Source organism: Nicotiana tabacum, chromosome 19 (genome assembly GCF_000715075.1).
Source record: "Nicotiana tabacum cultivar K326 chromosome 19, ASM71507v2, whole genome shotgun sequence".
Classification (NCBI taxonomy): domain Eukaryota; kingdom Viridiplantae; phylum Streptophyta; class Magnoliopsida; order Solanales; family Solanaceae; genus Nicotiana; species Nicotiana tabacum.
Window position 1 is genome coordinate 119,636,121 of NC_134098.1, and position 8,946 is coordinate 119,645,066.

General features: G+C 38.3%; 1 long non-coding RNA gene across 3 annotated transcripts; it reads left to right on the forward strand.

Annotated features, from left to right (window-relative positions):
• Window positions 1-4,315: 4,315 nt before the first annotated feature.
• On the forward strand, window positions 4,316-7,161 carry LOC107778670 (uncharacterized). Of its 3 annotated transcripts, none has more exons than XR_001646428.2 (4): window positions 4,316-4,509; window positions 5,053-5,099; window positions 6,560-6,632; window positions 6,996-7,161. It is a non-coding gene; the product is annotated as an uncharacterized LOC107778670 (long non-coding RNA). The 3 variants fall into 3 exon arrangements; XR_001646427.2 differs by having other exon boundaries at window positions 4,501-4,550; XR_001646426.1 differs by lacking the exon at window positions 4,316-4,509 and having other exon boundaries at window positions 4,557-5,099.
• The last annotated feature ends 1,785 nt before the right edge of the window (window positions 7,162-8,946 follow it).

The window sequence follows — 8,946 nt, forward strand, 5'->3', positions numbered from 1 at the left end:
ATGATGGAGTTTTGAGGATGCAGGGTCGTGTTTGTGTACCTAATGTGGATGGACTTCATGAGTTGATTCTAAGGGAGGCCAATAGTTCCCGGTATTCTATTAATCCGGGCACCGCCAAGATGTATCAGGACTTACGGTAGCATTATTGGTGGAGGAGGATGAAGAAGGATATAGTTTCCTATGTATCTCGGTGTCTAAATTGTCAGCAAGTAAAGTATGAGCATCAGAGACCTAGTGGTTTGCTTTAGAAGGCAGAGATTCCTAAGTGGAAGTGGGAGCGTATCACTATGGATTTCGTTGTTGGACTCCCACGGACTCAGATGAAATTCAATGCCGTTTGGGTCATTGTGGATAGGCTGCCTAAGTCAACGCACTTTATTGCTGTGGCAATTACCTATTCATCGGAGTGGTTGGCAGAGATTTACATCCGCGAGATCGTCCATCCTCAGGGTGTGCTAGTGTCTATCATTTCTTTAACGAGGTACGCAGTTAAACTCGCACTTTTGGAGAGCAGTACAATGTAAGTTGGGTATGCGGGTTGAGTTGAGCAGTGTTTCATCCTCAGACGAACGGGCAGTCCCAGCGCACTATCTAGATATTGGAGGATATGCTCCGCGCATATGTCATAGACTTCGGAGGATCGTGGGATCAGTTCTTTCCCCTTGCAGAATTTGCCTACAATAGCTACCAGTCGAGCATTCAGATGGCCCCCCTATGAGGCATTATACGGTAGGTGGTGTCGGTCGCCAGTTGGGTGGTTCGAGCTGGGGGAGGCTAGGTTGTTGGGTATAGATCTAGTACAGGATGCCTTGGATAAGGTCAAGATTATTCAGGATCGACTTCGCTCAGCCCAGTCCAGGCAGAAGAGTTATGCCAACCGCAAAGTTCGTGATGTTGCATTCCTGGTCGGGGAGAGAGTGTTGCTTCGGGTATCACCCATGAAGGGTGTAATGAGGTTCGAAAAGAAGCGCAAGTTGAGCCCTAGGTATATTGGACCTTTTGAGATTTTGCAGAGAGTGGGAGAGGTGGCTTACAGGCTTGCGTTGGCACCGGGGTTCTCAACAGTTCATCCAGTGTTCCATGTGTCCATGCTTCAGAAGTATCACGGTGATCCCTCCCATGTGTTAGACTTCAGCTATGTCCAGTTGGATAATTATTTGACTTATGAGGAGGAGCCGGTGGCTATTTTAGCCCGGCAGGTTTGCCAGTTAAGATCAAAGAGTTATCGTTCAGTTTGAGTGCGGTGGAGAGGTCAACCCATCGAGGCAGCTACTTGGGAGTCTGAGTCGGACATGCGGAGTAGATATCCCCATCTATTCACCAGTTACTTTTCTATGTTCGTTCAAGGATTTTCTTGTAGTATTTTCATTATATGTGTGATGACCTGATAGGTCATCTTATGATTTAAACCTAATTATGTGATTTGAAAACTTTAAAAGTCATGATTTAACCTTTTTCGATTTGCGTGCGCAGTCCGGGCGTCTTCCCAGAAAGCTTTTATGCTAAAAATTGATAAAAATAAGAAATTTTACCTAAAAACCTCATTTGAGTTGACTTCGGTCAACAACTTTGGTAAAAGGACCTGGATTCGTACTCTGACGGTCCCGATGGTTCTGTATCATAATTTGGGACATGGACGTATGCCCCGAATCAAATTCCGAGGAGCCTAGCTCGAGATATGGAATTTGGATGAAAAATTAAAAGTTTGAAAGTTTGATGATTTTAAGAATTGACTGATGTTTGGTCTTGTTGATACCGGGTCCGTATTTTGGTTCCGGAGCTCGGTACTGGTCCACTATAATATTTATGACTTGTTTGTCAAATTTGCTGAGAAACGGAGTTGATTTGACGTGATTCGGACGTTCAGTTGTGAAAATAGAAGTTTCAAAGTTTTCTTGAAAATTTCATTCGATTTGGTGTTCAATTCGTAGTTCTAGCTATTTTTTGGCAATTGCATCGCGCGAGAAAGTTCATATGATGTTTTAGGACTTTTGTACATGTTTGGTTTGGATCCCCGAGGGCTCGAGTGAGTTTCGGATAGGCTACGGGTATTTTGAAACTTAGAAATCTGGTTTTTCTGCAGTTTCAGGTGCCTTCTAGTTTCCTTTTTTGCGTTCGCGAAGGCACTCTTGCGAACGCGAAGTGTGAGTTGGGTTGGGGATGGTTTGTTCTACGCGAACGTGAGTCCATGGTTGCGAACGCGGAGCATTGGTGGTCTGCTCTTCGCGAACGCGACAGGCAACACGTGAACGCGTAGAGTTATTGAAGGTGTGCTCGGGATCAGTGGGCTGCTCTACGCGAACGCGAGACAAGTGTAGTGAACGCGATGCCCGGGGGGGATAGATCATCGTGAACGCATGCAATCCTTTGCGAAATCCATTCGGGCTACTACAGTTCGCGAAAGCCATTCGGGCTACTACAGTTCGCGAACGCGGCAGGCCCTTCGCGAACGCGAAGAAGGACGCCTAGACCTTAAAACAAAACCAAAACTGGATTTTACCCATTTTTCATAAACTCTCAATTAGAGCTCGGCCTAGGTGCGATTTTGAAGGGAAAACGCAACATCAATTCATAGGTTTGTATTCTTTAACTCATTTTCTTCAATTTCTATCATCACCCATTAAATTCCTAGCCCTAAGCTTTTTTCTTTCATGGTAGAAAACTAGGGATTTAGGACGAATTGGGGGGTTTTGCAAATTGGAGATTTATACCTCAATTTGGGGTCCAATTTCGAAACTAATTGTATAATCGGGCTCGGGGGTGAATGGGTGAATGGATTTTGGTCCGAACCTCGGGTTTTGACCAAGCGGGCCCAAGGTCAATTTTTGACTTTTTGGGGAAAGTTTGGGGAATCTAAATTTATGCATTGTAATTGATTTCTTTAACAATATTTGATATTATTGAGTCGTTTGTGGATAGATACGAGTGGTTTGGAGGTGGATTCAAGAGAAAAAGTTATAATTGAGCATTGAGTGGCTTGTGGAGCGAGGTACGTGTTATGTTTAACTTTGACTTGAGGGAATTAGGAATCCTCGGACTATTTGCTATGTGAAACTTATGTGAGCGGCGTATATGTGTGGTGACGAGTACTTATGCACCTCCAATTTATCTGTTTTTCCTGTTTTCACATTATCTCTTTCCTTGTCTTAATTGTTACATGCTCCAATTGTGTTCCCATGTCTAATTGCTACTTGTTAGACATTATTTTTCCTTGTTCGTGATATTGTTCTTTCCATAGTTCCATTATCTCCTATTATTTGCTTAAGATTTTTTGTCGGTTCCTTTCTGGTGTATATTCTGAATTGGTCTCGCGGTATAGTATTACTTATGTGAACTTTCACGGTGTACAAATTCCTATTTTTTTCAGTTTGAGGTTTAAGTTTTGTGAAAAGATTCTGTGACTTAAATTGTGAATTTCTGTACATATTGTGTAATTAATATTGATATGGTGGGATCGGGTTGAACGCCGCAACAAGAAGAATAAGGGTGATGTATATTGAGGTGGAATAAAGGTGATTTGATATTGAACGGTGGGAACGGGTTGCACGCCGCAACAGGTGTAATAAGGGCGAACTATTATTGTATTATTGTGATATGGTGGGATCGGGTTGCACGCCACAACACTTTTATTTATATTCACTGTCATTTATGCTATTATGAGGAAATAAGGAAGGAATATAAAATGTACGGCGGGATGGGGTTTCGCGCCGCAACAACCTATGTGTTTATGTTTTACCTGAACGGTGTTAGCCTTATGGTATTCTCTTTTGCACTTAAATATTGGTGATTTCTGAACACTGTTGATATATCTCTCGGAGTTGACATATTTCTTGCAATTTACTACTTCCTTCTATTTTGCATTTCCTATCCTGCTTTTATGATATATACTGCGTATAGGTTATAGTGTGAGTGACCCACCTTAGCCTCGTCACTACTTCGTCGAGGTTAGGCTCGGCACTTACCAGTACATGGAATCGCTTGTACTGATACTGTACTCTGCACTTCCTGTACAGATTTTGGTGCTGGTCTGAGCTGATCGTGAGGTTGGTTGCAGGATTCGTTTGATAGGAGACCCTCGGCGTCCGCAGACCCTGGAGTCCCCTTCTATACATTACACTTTACTATTTCTTTCATTTCGAAAACAGTTGTATCTCTTTCAGACTATTACTTGTAGAAAAATCTTAGAAGTTCTTGAATTGTGACTCCAGATCCGAGTAGTAGTATGTATATATTGAGGCTGTTATAAATTTCCGCACTCATTTTTAACCCGTTATAGCTTATTTGTTGTTAATTACTGAAATGTGAAAGAATTGGCTTAATGATTCTGTAACGTTGGCTTGCCTAGCAAGTGAAATGTTAGGCGCTATCACGGTCCCGACGGTGGGAATTTCGGGTCGTGACACCAATGATTGTAATTGTCGGTATTGTACCTACTTCTTCGCGGCTATCTAGCTCTCGTTCTCAGGAATCTATATCTCCTACGCCCTAGCTTCGTCTCTTAGGAAATTGGTACGTCTCCTGTTTCTTTCTGTTCGTTTATGAATGGGATGGTAAGATTGGTTTCGTAACTAGTGATATCAGTAGTTTCCAGGGGTATTACATCAAACATCTTCAACCCTAAAATCATTAGATGTAATTTTGAGATGAAAGTTTTAAACATATAACTCTTCAGATGTGTTGTGCAGATTATTTCAGCAATTTCTGGAGGAGTTACTGATTTTTTCTTTCATATCATTGGTTAAACATTGCTATTTTTAGTTGCTTTTTGACAGCATCATATTCTGTAATGACATTTTTTTCTTGTTGTGTTTCTCTTATGTTCAAATATATGTGGGCTCAAAAGCAAATAAATGTGTTCGTCTCAGCGCCCTCATTATATTGACTATTGGACAATCCAAGTATTTTTTTCTTGTAGTTTCTCTATCTATTCTTAGTTTTGTAGATTTAATTACTTCCGAGCTGAAGAACATTTGCCTTTTTATCAATTTTCTATTGTAATGCCAGTGTAATCTTTGTTGCACTTATAATTCTTTTATGTTGTTTCTAATTCAGGCTGGAGTTGAAGTGAGGAAGAGCTATAATTCTGTTATTTGGTGGTAGTAAGTTTCTTTTCATAGACTCATTCCTTCTCTCCTGTTGCCTTTCTCGATTTAAAATATTTTCTTCTCAAGGACTCAATCCTTCTCTCCAATTGCCTTTTCTCGATTTAAAATGTTTGAGGTGTCTTGTTGAACAAAGAAACTTTGATATCCTTTTTAACTTTACTCTTTTAGGGTGCTGTATTACTTGCCATTTCCTTCTTCTATGAAAGTAAACTTTGTGAAATTCATAATTTTCTTTGTAGTTGTTTAGATGGTAGGTCTAAATCAAAAGGGTATGATAACATGAATTTATAGAAGACCAACATTTGTGTAAATTACTTTTAAATTATTCATTAGTTGGTTTCATCAATAAGTGTTTGATGTAGATTAGTTGAAGTCCACATATGCAAGTCATTTGAGTAATTTGATCTAATTAACTGTAGCTTAGGCATGAAGAGCTGTGTTCTGATTTGAGAATAATAGAGGTGAACTTTGATTAATCAGTAGAAGAAAGTCAATCTTTGAGTTGCTATATACCATAATTATTTTCATCTATCTATATAGTACTCAATTATTGTAATAGATGTACATCGTTAGTTCAAATAATAATTGTAAATATACTTGCTGCAGATAGTAGAGGTTTGTTATTAGTTAATACTTGCCATGTAAATTGAATAATATAAAATAGGGTAACCCATTCTAGATAGGATATTAATCCTCTTGTTCTTTCTTGTTCCTGTTAACAAATTTTATAGTAGCCGTGGAGTACTTTTTAACTTATGTATTTGGGAGGAGGGGGGATTAAAGAATAAAGAAGAAATTCTTCCTCATCATCAGTCTCTATACATAGCTACTAAGACTGTTTCATCTGTTCATCCTACTGCCAGTGTGGTAAGCTTCTGTGACTTTTCTTTTGTTGCTTATGAAATTTACTACACATATTTGATGTATATTTTCTTTGTTGATACTCTCTAGTCTACTTTATCATCTACTATTGTTGTGTGTTTTATTAGCACAGATCAAACTATAGATAGTATTAGAGAAATTGTATAAAAGAAAAAGAAGAATGAGATATGTTGATCACAAGAGTCCTACTTAATATTGCAAATTTGATTTTATAATAAGGATATTAAGGTGAAAGCCTTATTTATAGCATTAGATATATTACAAATAGAAGGTTCTGAATTATATAGCTAAATGCTATATAAAGACTAATCAAAGAAGTAGTTACAGGGAAAGCTTGCTTATAGAGTTATCTAGATGCTTGCAAATGTAAATGTAATGTTAAGAACATGAATAAATAAGTAACAGGTAGCTTCAATTTAAAGAATGGTAAATTATCTTTCTTATAGTCATTTGATTGCAATTGTGCAACTAAAATTGAATTGTAATCATTTTAGGTGCTATATATTATGAACTTCATTACCCTTTTCTTTGTTCTGTACCTCTGAAAAGTTTCAATTTCTATGTTATTCAAGGTGACTGAATTTTCTATAAGTTTGCAATGGCACTTGGAAATACTCATCTTTTTTGGACTTATTCATCGTAGAGGTAAGACATAATTGCTGATATTTAGAATGTTTGAGCTACATAAGTCATCGACTGCCTTAGTAATTAGTACTTTATGTTTATATTCATAGAGAGAAAAAGTAAATCAAAAGGCCATCTACTGAAAATTGTTTATTGTACATATGGAGATGATTAGTGACAATTTCCCCCGGCAGTGAGAAAAGAAGTTTTTATTGAATGTTGAATACCCTAAAAAGTAAAATTTCTCGCACTCATGATATGTACAACTTCAATTTCTGCCATCTTTCAAGATGATGCTAGATTTTTCTCAAACTCTTTCATGCACAATATCATGTTATCGAAATGAAGCCTTGCTTTCATTCATTTTTTTTTTTCCAATTTCAGAGACAACATTGTTTATAATGGGAATAGTTGGCAAGGAGTTTGAAGATAGTATCTTGTGATTCTTTTGTTTTCATGTGTAGATACCTTGACATGTATTTATGAAGTGTTTTTTTTGTATTATGACCTTTAAGTAATGGAAAGTTCTTATATTACTCTTCTTGAGAAATGCATGTGGTGTTGTCTTGGTATTGGTAATGGATAACTGTTATATATTGGATAATTAATAGTAAAATAGATTATTTTTTTTTTTAATGAAAATTTAGTATCTGTGGTGACCCTTAGTCGCCTCTAAAAGGGATACAGAAAAATGAAGTTCTCTGTTGCGGCGACTTAAATGTCGCTACCAAATTATTAGTGGCGACTGTTGTCGCTTCTAAAGCCCTCTTTTCAGTGGCGACCCACCTGAAATCCCTCTTGTGAATTGTTAATTGTGGCGTCTATGTTTACTTGTAGTGGCAGGTTAAGTCGCCACTAATGGCACATTTTTGTTGCGACCTTCGGGAGTCGCCACACGAAACATTACTTACACAAGTACTTGCAACAATCCTGTTGTCGCCACTAAAAACATGTAGCAGCGACATTCTAGTCTTTTGTAGCGACCTTTGGCGCCACTAAATGCCTGATTTCTTGTAGTGCACACAACTCACTGTAGAAGAAAGTATAAAAATAAATAAAAGATGAGTTGTATAAAAGGGATGAGCAGATGAGAATCCTAAAGGAGGATCCAGGCAACGTCAAGCATGAGCTAGACATAATTTGTAAATGGAACAAATCCCCCGATGCACTATCATGGCTACAGGAACACCATAGTAGCAACAAAAGAGGACTAGGCTTTGGGAATCTGGTCTGATTGAGGACTCGGCTTTGCATCAATTAGGTCTGATCATGGTACTGAATTTGAGAATGCTAAATTTGCTGAATTTTGTGATGAGCATGGCATAGATCATAATTTGTTTGCTCCTAGGACTCCACAACAAAATGGAGTAGTTGAAAGAAATAATAGGACACTTGAAGATATGGCTAGGACTATGCTTCTTGCTAGTAAATTGTCCCATAGTTTCTGGGCAGAAGCTGTGAACAATGCATGTTATATCATAAATAGGTGCATGACTAGACCTCCTGGAGAGAAGACTCCATATGAGTTACTTAAAGGGAGAAAGTCAAACATATCCCATCTTAGGGGATTTGGATGCAAATATTTTGTGCACAATAATGGTAAAGACTCCCTAGGTAAGTTTGATCCCAGAAGTGATGAGGGAATATTCTTGGGATATTCCTCACATAGTAAAGCTTATAAGATTTATAACAAAAGAACTATGTGTGTAGAAGAAAGTATACATGTGATTTTTGATGATACTAACGTTCTTTCTGAGAGGCAGGAACGCAATTAGGCTGGTGAGAAACTAAAATGAAACCACAACCCAGACTGAAGCTGCATCGAAGTAGGAACAGGTGATGGAACAAGTCCTTCCACCCAGGGCAACTTTACAGGGGGAACTGAACAAAGAGGAAATTATCCTCAAACCTCAAGGGAACCTATCCATGAACATGTTCCTCAACAACAAAACATTGAAGGAACATCTAGTGAAAACCAGCTGGTTGTGAAACCTTACAAGTATCACATTTCTCGTCCCATTGAGAACATAATCACTGATCAAACCTCTGGAATTAAAACCAGATCTTCTTTGAAGTATCTTTGTGCTTTTGATGCTTTTTTATCTCTTACCTAAAAATGTTGTTGAGGCTTTGCAGGATGCAAACTAGGTAAAAGCAATGCAAGATGAACTCAACCAATTTGAGAGAAGTCAAGTTTGGCATCTGGTACGAAGACCCAAGGACAGATCAATAATTAGTACAAAATGGGTCTTCAGAAACAAACTTGATGAAGATAGAACAATTATAAGGAACAAGGCAAGATTGGTAGTTCAAGGATATAGTCAAGAGGGGGGGA